Source organism: Anas platyrhynchos, chromosome 1, assembly GCF_047663525.1.
Source record: "Anas platyrhynchos isolate ZD024472 breed Pekin duck chromosome 1, IASCAAS_PekinDuck_T2T, whole genome shotgun sequence".
NCBI classification, from domain to species: domain Eukaryota; kingdom Metazoa; phylum Chordata; class Aves; order Anseriformes; family Anatidae; genus Anas; species Anas platyrhynchos.
Genome location: NC_092587.1, coordinates 48783709 through 48798549, shown reverse-complemented (window position 1 = coordinate 48798549; position 14841 = coordinate 48783709). Strand labels below are relative to the sequence as shown.

At 34.3% G+C, this 14841-nt stretch overlaps 1 long non-coding RNA gene across 5 annotated transcripts in view; it reads left to right on the top strand.

Annotated features, from left to right (window-relative positions):
* Positions 1 to 13373, top strand: part of LOC106018801 (uncharacterized) — a 112820-nt gene extending 99447 nt beyond the window's left edge. For 3 of the 5 annotated variants that reach the window (XR_011808706.1, XR_011808697.1, XR_011808702.1), the window contains exon 7: positions 12390 to 13372. This is a non-coding gene — a long non-coding RNA (uncharacterized lncRNA). Of the gene's footprint in view, positions 1 to 12389 lie in introns of all 5 variants that reach the window. The other 2 variants (XR_005269640.2, XR_011808694.1) reach the window with 2 other exon arrangements.
* The last annotated feature ends 1468 nt before the right edge of the window (positions 13374 to 14841 follow it).

Here is a 14841-nt window from a genome sequence, read left to right as displayed (position 1 = left end):
TGCCATTACATTTCACTAATATATAACATCATGTGAAATAAAGCAACAATGAGGGAAAGAGGTCTGAATAACCAGGTAAACTATTAATCCCCTGAAGAGAGCAAAATAGTTCTAATTTTTTACACTGTTTTCTAAGTAGAAAAAATATCTACATTTCACTCCCACCCTCCCCTCTGAGGATTTGGACAATAGAAACAGTAAAGAAGGGAAATTGTCTTTTTGGAAAATGGGCAGGACAACAGAGCAAACTGGGGGGAAAGAGAAGGATAAAAGTGAGGAATTATGGGAAATCAGTCCTTGTTTGACTTGAATTAAGGAAAAGAATAAGCCCACCCTTGTACTGTTTTCTTTTCTGAATATATCTGAACTGACTCATCCTTATGCACCTAATTTTATCAAAATAGTACCTTATGATGAAAATGATTTTAACTTTAATTATTTGTGTGTTTATTTCATAGTGTGTTTGATAAACACTTCTACAAAGTTGTTCTTATTTGAGAACATCACTGCATATAAAATTCAGTCATATTATGAAGAAGAAAATATTAAAATAAAAACTTTAAGGATTCTTTCTACCGTTTTTAACAAATCCACATTTGAATAATTACTTCCCATCTGCTTACTTTCACAGCAATTTTGACCATATGAATCTTCTGTTTAGTATTTTAATTTCTATAGAAATGCTATGTATCATTAAGCAGTTGTAATGACTTGAAAGAGTGACATTTCAATGATGGACCATGATCTTTTATTTGTATATATGACAGGTGTTTTGGTTTGTATCTGTCGTGGTTCTGCTCGAGTGGGCAGCCGAGCTCCACCACAGCCGCTCTCTCACTCCCCCTCCTCAAAGAGGAATGGGGAGAAAATATGTGAAAGGGGCTCAAGGATTGAGATAAGGACGAGAAAATCACGCAATAATTAGTGTAACGGGCAAACCAGACTCAGCATAAGAAGACAGATAGTAAGATTTATTGCTCATTACTAACAAGCTAGAGAAGTGAGAAACAAAGGAAAGAAACCAAAAGCACCTCCCCCCCATCCACCCTCTTCCACCTCCTCCCCCCGAGCGGCGCAGGGGAACGGGGGAATGGGGGTTATGGTCAGTCTACAGCACTTCTTCTCTGCCGCTCCTTCTCGGTCACTCTCGTCCCCTGTGCTGTGGGGTCCCACCCACGGGATGCAGTCCTTGACGAACTGATCCGGCGTGGGCTTCCCACAGGCAGCAGCTCTTCCAGAACTGCTCCAGATATGGGTCCGTACCACGGGGTCCATCCCTCAGGAGAAAACTGCTCCAACCTGGCTCCCCTACGGGCAGCAGCTCCTGCCAGATCACCTGCTCCTGCGTGGTCTCCTCTCCACGGGCTACAGGTCCGGCCCGGAATCTGCTCCGGCAGGGGTCTTCCACAGGCGGCAGCCTCCATCGGTGCAGGGCCACCTGCTCCACCGTGGTCTCCTCCACGGGCTGCAGCGTGGAACCCTGCTCCACCGTGGTACTCCATGGGCTGCAGGGGGACATCCTGCTTCACCATGGTCCTCACCACAGGCCGCAGGGGACTTCTGCTCCGGCGCCTGGAGCACCTCTCCCCCTCCTTCTACACTGACCTTGGCACCTGCAAGGCTGTTTCTCACTCCCTTGACTCTCCCGGCTGCTGTGTGGCGCAGCAGTTTTTTCCCTGTCTTAAATATGCTCTCACAGAGGCGCAAAACAACATCGCTTATTGGCTCAGATTTGGAAAACAATGGGGCCCTTCCCAAACATGGGGCAGCTTCTAGATCTTTCTCACAGAAACCACCCCTATGGCCCCCTGCTACCAAAGCCTTGCCACGTAAACCCACTACAGTATCAGATGCAAATATAAGAGAAAATTATTGCACTTTGGGGACTCTGCTGTTTTTTTGCTTGTTTGTTTGTTTGTTTGTTTTTCCCTCCAAAAAACTAAAAAAAAAAGTCATTTAAAAACCCATCAGTTGTGGGGTGCACATCTGTGTGTATTACATTCTGTAGATGCCAGGTACAAAGCAAAACAAACTCTCAATTATTATTGTAATGAGTTATCTGTATTCACTAATGACTGAAAGAATCTTTTATTAGAAATCCCATACTGATGTGGGAACATTAGGTCATGATTTGCAGATATGGACAACAGAACTTAAATGTATAAAAACATATTTAGTTACTCATACAATCTAATCTTTAATAGTGCCAAGTACTCAGAGCTGCCACTCAGAAGGAACCATTTAATGGCTCAGCACCTTTAAAAATGAGACCATAAAAAAACTGTATTAAAAAAAAAATATATTTATAAGCACTACTGACTTAAAAGCAAAGACGTTTCAAAATCCTGTAAATATGTAGAGCAATAGTAACGCTCACTAAAATTAAAAACAGTGTAAACAGAAGCAATTCTATTAAATTCAGCAGAAATTCTGATCTTCAATGCCACATCGGTATTTTGTCTGTACACTTCACAATAACTTTAATGTGAAAATATCTGATGATAATTACTGTTGTTTTCCTTTTGTTCACATGATTCACCTTTTTTCTTTAAATGGAAGAGTTACTCTCCCTTAACAATGCTTCTCTGGCAAACTCATAATATCAACCGTCCTTCAGCAACTGTTTAAGATACTTATAGACAAGCTAGAGCATTACATGCAATGATAGACAGAGAGTTACAACATCTTGGCTCTAGCTGGTTTGACCTTAAACAAATCTTACACATTGAGGGTGTGTTTGGAAGGAAAAGGTAGATAGATCCAAGTGAACAGGATCTTTACTAAGAGTATAGTTCAGATTAAGGCATAAGGAAGAACTAAGTTATACCAACTTGCTTGAAGTCTCATCTTGTCATTTTTATATGTGTTACACTGAAGAGATCCTTCAGTTATAGCTCCTTTATGCTAGCGAAGTCCCAAAGTAAGCAATTATCAAAGCAATTGAGTAGAAAATGGGGAAATTACAGACTATTTTTGAAATCCAATCAAAATTCATTTTATTTTACTTATAACAAAAAAAAAAAGGGTGGTTAAATATTACTTTAAAATGTTACTCTGGATATTTAGATGCAGATTTGCACCCTCACACATTTATTTGCATGTGTATGAAATATACAATTTTAAAAGGAAATAAATCCAGTCATATATCTGTGCAGCTCCCATAGTATGAAATTAGCTGCAGGCTGTGAAGACGAAAGTAGTATTGCTTTAAGAATGATATTGCATTTTATTAATATCTGAACATATATATATATAATTTATATATTAGTAATAATATATATATATATATATATATATATATATATATATATATATATATATATATATATTTTTTTTTTTTTCCTAGATTGAGAATCATAATTTCCCTCCATGGTCATTGATCTTTTCTGGACAGCCATTGCCTCCTATCTTACACATCTCTCTAGGACCAGAGCAGTCTCTCTCTGCAAGTGCCCCAAATTCTGTATATAATACAGAGGGCAGTACCCAAAAAATAATAATTAGACACTAGGTCTTCAATATCTCGTGAAGCAAAAAAGATTATTGTAAAGAATGTATACAACTGAGAGCAAAAAAGTGGGACTAGATATAATTATCTTGGCTCAGAGTCAAAACTGATTCTAAATTGGTAATTAGCATTTTTTTTTCCTCAGGAGTATTATATTTCTGAAAAAGAAAACAACAGCATGATTTTATTTATTTAAAATTTCAGTCTTTTTTGATGTGACTGAATTTTTGCACATGACTAAAAAAGTCTTGTCTTGGAAACTTGGGGAAATAATGCATGACATTTACAAAAAGTCTGCTTCTATCAGAAAACAGTAAAAGCTTTCCTGGCTTTTCACTTCCTGTGTGCATTAAATCCAGAGGAGAAACAAGTTGGGGTGGATAGCATCCTTCATATTTCTTCTTCCCTAGAAAAGGCTAAGTCCACCTGAATTCCTTGGTAATCTTTAGTAACAGTCTTGCTGGAGAGAACATATAGGAGATGATCATGCAATAAGGCATTTGAACTTGACAGATTGGAGTTAGACTTTAGAAAGACAGAGATAAAGAGGATCTCTGTAACAAAGGGACTGATCATACAATGATGTTTTAGAAATGTTATTCAGTCTTAGATATATTCAAGTCAAAGGTAGAAGACCAAGGAGAATGAACAGCAAATGATGGGAGAAAGACTGCAAATTACTTATAGGAAGTACTCCAAAAACAAAATGAGAAAGGAAAATGTATGTGAGAATATCTGCTTCCATTCACTTAAACTTTCCTCTTTGCCTAATAGTATATGGCTCATATGACTAAGTAGCCGAAAGAGCAGCATAGCAGAGTGCCCTGTTGCAAAGAGGTAAAACAATGCTCATTGGTGGACAGAAATGGTGTAATGAGGCATAACGGTGTACATAAGTGGTCTAGTGGGGTATAACAGCGACTCATGTAGAGGTAGCCATGAAGTGCTAAATCTCACCACAGAAAATCACCAGCTGGTTCGATGACCTGAAGACAGCTGTTCTCACTTCCCACAGGTTTAAACCAGTTACTGGCTTTTAAATTAAAAGTTATTGTTACTAAGGATGAAAACAGCACAGATGAAAAATATTTTTTTTCTTGTGGTCTCAAAGGCCTTTTCTTCTGCTCTTCTATACCTATCTACAAGCAACTCCTCTCTAGTTTCTAATTTTGCATATTAGTAATGCTTTTACATCAGCTGGCAAGGTGACAATAGAGCAATCCTATCTACTGTAGAAGGGATCATTATTTTCAAAAACACTATTAAAAAAAAAAAAAAGAGAGAGAGAGAGAAAAGAAATAAGCACTTAAAAATATGCTACAGTGTCTTGATGTGTCTTTCATCATCTGAAGATGATGTGAGATAATTATTAAAATAAACCAAAAAGCATATTCCAAGTCAGGTCACTAAAATGTTGTGACTTTTCTGATATATTTACTTATATTTGAGAGTAGCTATCTTACCTTTTCCTGTCTATTATTGTATAAGTTATTCTATGTTCGCTTTAATACCGATACTCAAAATAGCTGCCTTGGTTATTCTCATTGTTCTTCCCTGCATAAACTGGTGGGCACTGATACATGACATACAAATAACAACTTTACATTCAAGGACATATTAATTCTCTCTTTTGTATCTTACATTGGTTTTTAAAAACTATAGAAATTGAATGACAGAGACAATATACTGTAAAGATTCATCTCAAAGGGTGGCAGTATAGTTGAATGGATCGACCATAGTTGTTGGGACCTCTTCTCTGTCTCATAATGCCAGTCTCTTTCACAATCAGAGACACACAGAAATCATATGCAGATGTATCTATAACCCCATCCTCCAACAAAAATTAAAAAAATATCAACATAATTATTTTTACTTTCCTCTTGGTATTTTAGGCTCTGTGTAGGCTCATATAACACTTTCAAATTATTCTTTTCAGCCAAGAGTATTTTTGAAAAAAATTAAACTATAAACTGGAATTATGTTTTATTTCCAAGAATTGAGGTTTAAGAAAAAGCATTAAAGAAAGAAAGGTTCCAAATAAATTACAGGAGCTGGGAACACACATATAAGAAAACCATGGACTTTGTAACATATTTTTATACCACAAAATAAAACTGTGGCACTAGGAAAACTATGCATATTTAAAGAATGAATATCAAATATCACTAGCTCATCTTTAAAAAGAATTATAAAAGAATTAAAAATTCCAAGGTTTGACTATTCTATTTAATAATAATAATAATAATAATAGAAACAGTAAGAACCATTCCTCATTTCATTGCCTCTTGATATTCACACAGCCTAATTCTCACTATGCCAATGGCTCATTTCTTCAATTATAGTATGTACCTTTTTATTGTTGAGGTACTGTATTAAACACTAAGTGTCTTATGTTATAATATTCAGGAACTTGTGGTTGCCAAGCATCTTCCTTAAAGGAAAACCAAACCAAACCAATCAACCAGCCAACCAACTAAAACCCACAAAAATAAACAAATGAAACAAAACAACAACAATGCACAAACAAACAAACAAAATCAAATGAGCCAAACAAAAACACTATGAGTAGTTTTCCTAAGCTAGTCACCATTAACTAAGAAGTAATGTTTTTAAAGATCATTATGGAATTCAGTAGGAATCCCTATACATGTATTTATCAAATAGTATATGGAAAATATAGTCAAATTACCAGGTAGACGTTTCTCTAATGTGGTCTCCAAAGAGATAAATTGTCTCACTATATTGAGGAAACTTTGGTGAGTTTCTGCAATTTGCCATTGTATTCTGTGAAGAAATGAGACAACCAACTTTAACATCCTCATCATCTATTCTAATTACTGTAATATTCATCTTTTGCCCTCAGTTTTTCCATGGTGTTTGTTGCAGACATTAAAATCATCTTCTCATTAACTGGGCTCTGACAGTTTGATGAGGAAATGATGAAGAAGAAATCTAGGCAGCTCTCAATGGAAAGCTGGTGGCAAAGGCAAAGTGCATATATGTTCTTGCTGTGAATCCAAAAGCTCAGGTCTGAGCCACTTGTCCTGTAGTGAGGGCAGTAACGAGGGCTGTCCTCAATTGATCCAATGTGGAAATGGGATAATCTGGATTAGGTAACTCAGGGCTGCTGGAAAGGTGACTGCCTTGTCACCCTGTTGTGCATCACTGACTACTTGGCAGATACTGGTTCACCTTAAGCATACCAGATTGCAAAGGTTTGAGTGAGCTGCATAGATCTCAGAGTAATTAATCTGGCCTTGATCTGTTTGAGCTGTTTCTTAAAACTTGAAATATGAAACTTACCTGTGTCTCCAAAGGCTATTCAGTTCATCCTAAAATAAGTATCTAAAACAAGTGGGATAAATTGCCTTCTGCAAATGATATTTTTTTTTCTACTGCCTTTTGATGGAGCCCAGATCACTAGGTTTAATTATGTGTCTAATTTTTAGCAGGCTAAAATTAAGTTAATAGAATAATATGGTTGTGTTATAAAGATCTTCTCTTTGACATCTTACTGCATTTAGTACAACATTGGCATCTTTAAAAGAAGTCTAAATTCAGTTAGATGATGGAAAAACAATAATCTCTTTTCCCCCCTTCCCCCTCCCATTTATTTTGCCTTTAGAAGAATAAAATCTTTAGAAGAATAAAAAAGATTCAGATCATATGTTTTATAGGGCTTTAATAATTGATGTTGATGCAAGTACATTTAGTTTTCCTAGTGCTTCTGTTTTATCTGTTTTTCTTGGCATTTTACCTGAAAATCACCATAATGGGGGACTGGGCAGAAAAATATATTTGGCAGGGAAGTATGGATTGGCAGAAAGCTGTTATCTGGACAAACAAAACCCCCCCAAAATGGAGGGAAATATAAAACAGATGAGAATGTCAGCTCATTCTTCTACTTCATCAAGGTTATTACCATTAGAAAGACCACTTTCCAACACAGCAGTGAGGGAAATAGAATTGAAATTTATATTGCTTCATCTGAAAGGAACAAAAGCCTTCAGATGTTGAGAAACCTATGTGATGATTTATATGAAAGATAAAAAAACAAACAAACAAAAAAACCCCTTTCATTATATGAAAAGTTTTCATTAAAGAAATAAAGATATAAAGCCATCACGAGAAAGATCTTACATTAACTCTAAGTGAACAGGGAATCAAGAGACTATAAACATAGGTTTAAGATTTGGTCTGCCTGAAAAAATATCATGGATTAAATTATTAAATTTCTATTGAATTTATTACCCTTTCAAATGCCTGTTTAGACCCTGAAGAAATCTGTAATGTAGGAAAGTACTTCTGCAAGACAGATGAGCATATCCACCACCTTTAAAATTTTCTGTTTTCCCAGAAAAGTTTCCTCTTTTAGTCAAACTTCCATTAGTTAGGCACAATACTGATGAGCATCTGAGTAGATATGAGCCATATAGGAGAGCAAAAGTAGTTCTCTGCAAACTCCATTTCCTATCTTAGATTCTCTATTTTGTTTCTTGGTGCCTATTCCTTTTTGTCTGCCATGGGAGCATTAGAGTGGTTGACAGTATATATTTACACATACATGTAGAAAATATGAGTTTATTTCCCAAATTTGATGGTATGAACATAAGCAAACTACCTAAGATCTGAGGATAAGATATATTAAAATTGTATAGATCTTTGGAGTTCAGTTCTTAAGAGACCTGTGGTCATTTTGTATAGGACATGCTGATTGTTCTTCTTCCCTCGTTGATAGATAAATATGCATACTGTTTCCGAATGCTTTAGTCTTTAGGAAATATTAGTAAATTAAAAAATAGAAATATTAGTAGAATAGAAATATAGAAATATATATATATATAGAATATATAGAAATATTAGTAAATGAAAGCTATACATTTACCTGGTGATAATGTGGTTCATGCAGTTTGGCTCTTTTTCAAGGCAAATAAAACTTAATGAACACAAGAGTGATTGACAAAACAGTTTCTTTATTACATATGTTAAATGCTCAGAGGTGTGTTCTTGTTTTGACTTCAATAAGACAGTACATTTCTCTGTAACTGCCAATAAACTTAATAATTTATTAACAGAGATGTCTTTCTTCAACTGTACTGTATTTTCTTATCCTTCTATGATTGATTCAGAATTAATATTTTTCGCACATTGTCCTAGGAATCAGTTGTAACATTACACAAGAACAGTAAAAAATAAAGTCCAGAAGTATTAGTTATTGGCATTAAATTTCATTAAGATTTTAGGTCACATTAGAGAATGAATCAAATCTAACCACATGCTTCAAAATGTACTCTAATTAATTATTTTTTTCAGTACAGAATGTGACATAGGACCAAGCACTTACCCTAGTAATAAGTGCTCAGAATCTTAAGTACTTTGGTCAGTAGTGTTATTAGGTTAGTTTTGGATTACAGTAATAAGAAGAATAATCATTCAGTATATGTAAGCCAACATTATTGATTTATTAATCAAAATAGAGCTTTATTCAATAATTTAATAAGATGATTAAATGTTCTGTGTTATCTTTTAAATGTGTGTCCCTTTAAGTTTGTTCTGTCTCATAATAGGATGTCTACCACACCTGTCCTTGAAATTCTAATAACTTTTGGACCTGTTAACTGATTTCAGGCTAATTTGTCAGAGGTAAACTTTTCAGAAATCTTTCTTAGGTGCATCTCTAAAATCTATCTGAGCAGAAGAATATGTGTCCTAACGAGGCAAAATTGAACTTAGATCTGATTAAGTGCCATAGAATTAAACAGGAAAAGAACCACTAAAAGTCCCTTGATACGTGGAAATATTCAGTCAAATTTTGCCCCTTTTTGATATCAGATTCAATTCATGATGATAACGGTGAGATCTGAGAAGACAAACATTTGATTAGACCCAGTGCATATGGAACCATTTCTTTGTATACACAAGTCTGTATGTGCTTACACTTCAATATAAAAGCAGTAAAGTCAGGGTAAACATTCAACTACTCTAGCTGAAGACCCTCTATGGTTTCTGCCTTTGAACTGTCATTGACTTCACACAGTTTCAGACTCAAACAGCTCTTTTGATCAAAGTCAGTGATGTTTATGTATTCTTGATTGAAAACAGCAACAACAAACAAACAAAAAACAGCAAAATTCTTTTTTCTTAACTAAAGATGTGTTAGAAATGTTGAAATTGAATGTGATGAGCTTTAAAGTCTCTTTAACCTTCACAAGGTTCCAATGGATTCCACAAATGGTCAAATGTAAAGACTCGAGATATGATACCAGCCCATCTCAGCTTTTTAACAGTCTTTTCTGGCTTTCAGCTTTATGAATGTAGAAGTTAAAAGTGGTCTTAGACGTGTCATGAAAATCATTAGTATAGAATATGGAAAAGAACTCAATTCTTTTCTGCTTGCAGAAGACTACAGATGACAACTAATCCTAGATCTTTAACTTTTTATCTACTAAGCAAAGACCAGCTACCCACCTTGTTATGTGAAAATACAGGAAGATAATTTAAATGACCTTGTGAGCCAGCTAGCACTTGTGTGCATTGGCAGTGAAGATTAATGCTTCTTTAATGTACACAGAAGAAAAGGAGGAAAGAAAAGAAAAACTGTGGTAGAATTGCCAGGGGGTAAAATGTCCAAAACTGGAGCTGAGGAGTATTGTCCTCTAAAAGTTCAACAGGTAAAATCATAGTTTAATTCAAACTGAATGAATACAGACTTTTGTAGATACTGTATGACAATCCCAACATTAGAATTCATTTCCACATCTTAATTCACCCCTAGCTCAACAAATAAGTAAAATGATTTTTTTTTTAAATATATTTAGCCTAAGTTTATTTACTGTAATAAAAAAAATAGTAAGTTATACTAGAAACCTAAAACCAAAATTCTGTAAGAACGATGTTTCCTGTGAATTAGGGTAAAAATGAGACAGGAGTTTACAAATGAGTTGAGAAGAACATGAAGCAAATTGATAAAAGTGAGTTTTACCTTTTTTAATTAGATGGCCATGCAACATTTAGAAAAAATATCAGATTTTGGTTATATATATATATTTAAATATGGTAAGTTCTTAAAAATATTCATACATGTTTTATTTTATATATATTAAATGTTTTATATATACTTAAGTATGATCATAATGTTATTTAATATGTGATATTTAATATCATATTTTTTAATTTAGAACTGTATATAATTTAGAACTGTTCAATCATTTTTGGCAGTCCTTAACTGGAGTGCAGATGGTGAAATTTACCATGTATTCCTTGATTTATGATAGCAAGTGTTGTCTCTTTTCTTCTCTGACTATACCATCTCTGCAGAAAAAAATAAAAAACAACAAGCAATTGCTTATCTCATAATAACTTTTGGTGTAGCCGTGTATGTATAGGAAACTCCAAAGCACCATTTTAGGTTAGTGAAGACAGTTTGTAACACTTTGGAAGGAACTTGTAGAAAAATGTTTAGATGAAACACCTGGAGGGAGCCTCAGTGATATTTTTTTTCAAAGCTCTTGTAGTTAGAATATCCTTGTAAATAAGTAATAAAGAGATTTTTTTTTTTTTTTTTGAGAAGTATGAATATCTTTCCTTTCCTTTCTTTTCCTTTCCCAGCATCTATGAAATATAGTGGCAAGAAAGAGGTGTAACAACAATCACAACAAAACAAGTGGATGTGGTTAACAGGAAAACAAAGAAGTACTAAGAGGCTAAGTAGGTGACTCATATGATAGGAAATGAGATAATAAGCAGAAATAGAGCCCGAGCTAAGGAAAGTGGAGAAATTCTTTGAATTCTGTAACCTCAAAATGTAAGAGTATACATGGTGATAGTTTGTTTATCAGAAAGCAAGGAGCAGTACAAGCAATAGTGCTGAGAAACTTGTTTTCATATAGAATTTTGCAAACAATAAAGATTTCCTAATTGTTGGCAGGGTTAACTCATGGAAATTGTTCCTCTAGGCATTGGGGGAGATTGGTCAGAGAAGAAGATTTAACCCTCAAGGGTAATTTACAAGTAAGTGTAAGTGAAACATTCAGAGAAGAGCAGAATAAATGTGCATTCAAGATGAAGGAATTGACAAAGCCAGACAGAGGCTGAAAGCTGATGAAAGTGGGCATGAAAGTAAAAGCAACATGACAAAAATAAAGCAACATACATTCTGCAGAAAGTAATATGGAAGTGTGAAGGAAATAAACTCAACTTCTAGGCAAAAATGCAAGAGACACCCAAGCATTCCTCCCCACACTTCCAATCCTCCTTTTTCTAACCAAGTAATTGCACAGCTTCTACAGGGGAAAGAAAGAAATCAGGAAGGTCAAAACTGCAGCTGGAGAGAAGGCTACTTGAAATTTGGTTTTCACACCCCTTTCTAGCCAGCTGCTGTGCTTGAAGAGATACAACATTGACTTTGTGTTATTATTATTTGTTTTTCCTATTGAGTGAAAAGATGAAAAGGGTGAAAAAAAAAATAATCAAATAGTTCTTGTTCTGATTAATTCAATGAATGAGCAAGGGAAATATTGAAATATCCATAAGCACAGATATAGGTGAAGTTTTAGAAGAGAAGTTCAAGAACTACTGACCTGAAAAATAATTACTTAAGCTAACTGTTACAGTCATGATGAAATTTGAGTAAGCACAAATGGAATTATAAGGAGAATAGAAACTGGTTAAGAGTCAGAAAAAGTTTTTAGTCTATATATTCCTTATCTTTAGTGTATATGTCTGCTTATTCTGTACAGAAACAAGCATGGTCTTCCATGCTTAACAAATACTTTGCAACAAAAGTAATACGGTAGGTTCAAAAGGAATTTGCCACTCAATGTTGTTTTAAAAAACAAAGTAAGAGTTCCATACCTGATAGAGTTTACTTTTGTTTCTGTAGATAAAGAGAAATAGCAGAACTGAACCTTCACCTGGAAGTGATAAAGGAGTGTCAGCAGGAGGGATGAAAACAAGTTCCTGTCTTGGAATTGCATCTGTAGATAAGCATTTTATAAATATCACACACACATAGATACACATTTTAAGTGTTTGACTAGCCTTTTGTTCCAAACACCAACTGAAAAAGTTACTTAATGTTCTTACTTCTGGAACATGAGGTTCTAAAGAAGCCATTGAGTTTCGTTTTTTGTAAAGTAGAAAGGTCCTCTAGCAAATTCCACTACTCTGCTGTTTATGGATTTGGATTAAAATGGCAATTGTGAGCAGCCTTGTTCATCCTACTTTTTCATCTCGTAATATATCTTTTTGTTTCTCCATGAATTAAATTATAATTCATAATTCTCTCTCTGAATTAGCTTCCCACAGAGATCCTTATTATAACAAATGTAGTTGTTATAACTCGTTTTTATCAATTTAGTCTATAAATTGGTAGAGAGCACTTTATGTTTTTCTCTTAGTGAACGGAGCTTATTTTTAAAGGGAATTTAAATGTATTTAATGTGTTGCATGCTGACCGGCTGATTAATTTTTGCATATCCATCATTACAGTACATTAAGCATGTAATAACACAACAAAGAGGAATACTATCAGCAGACATGAACATGAATTTGAAAACTAACATTGAAGAGAAAAAAATAATACAAGACCAACCAACCAACCGAACAAACAAATAAAAACTAGGACAGATTTATGCTTATATGTTAGTGTATGTGGAAATGTATTTTAATAAATACACAGATTTCAAAGAGAAACTATGCCAGAAGTATTGAAAAACTGTCTTATTATAAAGTGCTTATCCTGCAGGCAGTTCTGAGTGTCTGAGTGGTAAGGCTTTATTTATAGATATATAGATAGTCAGACTGATATATTTGTATGCTAAGTGCTTCTTGAATACTGGGATTTATTTTTTATTTTATTTTATTTATTTTATTTTATATTTTATTTTATTTTATTTTATTTTATTTTATTTTATTTTATTTTATTTTATTTTATTTTATTTTATTTTATTTTATTTTATTTTATTTTATTTTATTTTAAGCTATCCCTAAGCTGCCAGAAGCAGCTGGGCAAGAGTTGGCTGTTTGGCAGGGCTGTGGAACAGGCAGCTGCCAGTCATGACATGGCTTCTTCCCTGGAGCCAGCACAGGGCTGCTCAGAGGAACCCTCTCAGGGCTATCCATGATCCAGCATCCTGACCACTCAGAGACGGAGGAGATTGCAGACCTCCTTTGGGCACGTGGAGTCCTGACATAGGCAATATACCTTGCAAAGTGTGCATCAGGCATTTCTATGTCACTAGCATTTTGTGAACAAACAAAAAAGCTTGTGACTGTGTTTTGAATCTGAGCTCTCCAAAGTCAGAAAAAATTCCAGTCCTCACAACCTCCATTCTTCATTCATTCTAATTCTTTTTTCATTCTAATTCTTTGATCATATAATTGGTTGAAATAGGATTGATAAAGATGAAGCAAATTCATGACTTTTAGAGTCTCAGATGTCTAACTTAGTCTCCTAAGAAGAGAAATCTTGACATTTCATGTTAGTTGACAAATATGTCAATATTAAAAGATTATTTTTAAAGTAGGGATTACTCAATGCCATGTTGGTCATACCAAGCTTCTGTCTTTATGAACAAATTATTGACAATCATCATGAACAAAAAGCCCGTATATCTAGGAACTTTAACCCCAAATATTTTATGCCATTGGGACAGGAATATTCCAAACAGTTTAACATATTAATTGAGTGAAACCTTTTGTCATTCTGGTGAAAGGTCCATTGTAATTATCTTATTAATTTATGTTCTGATACCATCACAAAAGATTGTTTGACTTAGAATGTGTTCATGTCTGAGTAACTTCAGCAAAGGTTTGTTTAACAACACAAACAGTTCAAATTAATCCTTCTTGTCTATGATGGAAATAAAGTTCTCAAGGTTCTCTGGAATGAAGCACATAACAAGGTCAAAGGTGAGCAGCACAAAAATCTGTCAGTCCAAAAACATATAAATCTCATTATATATATATATAAGGGTAATATATATATATATTATATATATAATAATAATAATAAATATATATATATATATATATCAGTGTAAATAACTCATTGAATTCACCCAACTTAAATCTTTTCTTTCTTATGTAAGTCCTGGCAATGAAAGGTAAGCAATGAAAGGTAAGAAATAATTAGTTTTTCAGGAACTAGAAGTCATCACTTAACTGTAAATCTGACAGTCTATAGGAGGGACGCTGGGTGTGGAATATTTAGTTTCAATCATACCACTATTAATAACATTAGAAGTTATTTAAAAGGTCATTAAAATCATTGCCTGGTGGAAATCCAGTATGATTCCCCTCTGCTCTCTAAGAATAGTTGTTTTCGGTTTTAG